Source organism: Branchiostoma belcheri, unplaced genomic scaffold (assembly GCF_001625305.1).
Source record: "Branchiostoma belcheri isolate BF01 breed outbred unplaced genomic scaffold, Haploidv18h27 scaffold83, whole genome shotgun sequence".
NCBI lineage: Eukaryota > Metazoa > Chordata > Leptocardii > Amphioxiformes > Branchiostomatidae > Branchiostoma > Branchiostoma belcheri.
In genome coordinates, this window is record NW_017804498.1 from 56,284 (window position 1) to 58,822 (window position 2,539).

Sequence of the window (2,539 nt, forward strand, 5' to 3'; positions counted from 1 at the left end):
GTTCTGCAGAAAATCTCAGCTTCCTTACCGCCATGTCTCTCATCTGACGAACCAGCTTGTCGTGCCTATCCTGAATCATCTTCCTGTCACTTTCCGCCTTTCTGAGCTGCACTTCCAGCTCCTTTTTGTGGCTTTCTTTCTCCATCACAACTTTCTGCTTGGCTTCCACCTTTTTATCCCCTGCCTTTATAGACTTCTGCATCCCCTGCAGAATCAAATCTCTGGCTTTCAGCATCTCTTTTAGGTTTGCGATTTCTTTGTCTTTGGGTGTTACACTCAGTTGTACTTGTCTGATTTCTTCATCCTTACTTTTCATACAGTTTTTCATGTCCTCTATAATGATGTCTTTAGCCCTGAGCCCCATGTCTCGTGACCTGAGTCTTTCTTGGTAGTCGGTTCGCTCCTTCTCCAGTTGTTTGGTGAGCATGTGTAGCTCCATTTCCAGCTCTTCCTTTTCCTTCATCAGCTTTTCCACGATTTCCAGGTGTACCCTGGTGTGCTTCTCTGGAAACTGCTCCCCCGTGTAGCCGTTTGCTGAAGTGCAGGCCTTTTCCTGCTGTTGGACGGACATGTCAGTGTTGTCATCCTGTGGAGAAGTCGTACCCTCAACAGGTGTAGGGGTCTCATGTGCTGTTTCCATGGCAACAGCCCCCCTAAGTTTTGTTTACAGATATCACCTGTGTGTTGACTGCGGTGACTGTGTATACCTGGAAAACAACAACAATTTTTTTTCCATTGTGCTGAATACCATTTCTTTTGAAAAATATTCTGTTACCAACACTGCAGTCATGTAGTAGTATAACAAACAAGGTCATCAAACTGGAGCTGCTAGTTGAGTCAAGAAAAATATTTGATCAATGTTGAAAATCGGCGAGGTAACCTGCCGCCCCCCTCCCCCTAAAACTCGTATGTTGTCGACAGCGCCGCCAACAACACAGACATTGACATTGTTTGTTCATGAATATGGCTTTAAAAGGAGCCGTACACGTCAAATCAGTAGATGTATTTATCTACAGACGACAGTTTGTTGTTCTTGGGCCATGTTTACCAAACCACAACACTAGACAAGATAAGAGAACACCGTTAGTTGTCTGGCCCCTCCCACCAAACCCTTTTCGGGATCCCAGAATCGCGTTTCTCAGTCACCCCTCGAACCTTAATGACGGCAATTAAACAGTAACACAAGCAAATTAATCACTCTTACCGGTGGAAGTAACTCCAGATGTGTCAGGTTTCAGAAACGTCTGAAAATCCTTCGATTATTGCCGAACTTCTTCTCATTCCTCTAGTCTGACTAACCCATTATGCTGTAGGAGGGATAATAAAACACAAATACCAAATTATTGCCATAAAAGGGTTAACATTGTTTTAAATTATATACAATCATATGAAATAGTAATTATGTTCTATTTATTGAGTTATGTGGCCCATTTATCCCCTTTAATGTTTATAAACAAACAAGATTGGATCCTGATTACCCCCCAAAGATAATGGTCTGCTCCATCCTGCTGCCCTCATGTGATCGAGCATCCTGTGATCACGTGCTGGTGTGCTAGGGGGCGCGGTTCTGACGTCATGGCAACGCTGGCGTTCACGTGCACGGGCGGCAATGTAAATAACAGGGTGTGTCTAGAACTTTAACATATGCAGCAAAGTAACAAATATGTTTTTATTCGCACTTCTAATGAGGAAATCATTGGCATGTACCGAACCAGGAAAAACCGTCACCACAGAGTAAACGGTCATTGAATGAATTATTTACTCACTCACTCAATAACTCAACTCAATAACTCACTCTCACTCACTCATTCACTCACACACGCACTCACTCAATCACACACACTCACTCACACACTCACTCACAAACTCACTCACACACACACACTCACTTACTCACACACTGTCACTCATGATAATCCCATGGCAAAAATAGAAAAAAATATTTCCGGCAGAAATGAGTAATGCAGAAATACCGAAACCTTGACTATACCCGAGTAAATTATGAAGGAAATTCTAGTACTGTAATTTTTTTTAATCGTCTACGGCGCAAAGGGTTACAAATAATCGACTTTTAGGAAAGCGCAGAGCGAAATCTAGGTCAAACGGGCGGGTTACACTTGGCGCGCAAGGATACCCGAAGGTAGGGTTCGGAGCCAAAATCAATTTTCACCCCAAAATCACCAATTATATTATTCTTACACTCTTCGGTCACTCGTAGACCTCCCTACTCTTCCCCACATCCCACTGGTAGACCTCCCTACTCTTCCCCACACCCCACTGGTAGACCTCCCTACTCTTCCCCACACCCCACTGGTAGACCTCCCTACTCTTCCCCACACCCCACTCGTAGACCACCCTACTCTTCCCCACACCCCACTCGTAGACCTCCCTACTCTTCCCCACACCCCACTTGTAGACCTCCCTACTCTTCCCCACACATACAAACACTAACCATGTCACACACACACACACACACACACACACACACACACACACACACACACACACACACACACACACAAACACACACACACACACA

At 44.6% G+C, this 2,539-nt stretch overlaps 1 pseudogene; it reads right to left on the reverse strand.

The window, feature by feature from the left end:
* Positions 1-1,302, reverse strand: part of LOC109486793 — a 2,389-nt pseudogene extending 1,087 nt beyond the window's left edge.
* Positions 1,303-2,539: the final 1,237 nt, after the last annotated feature.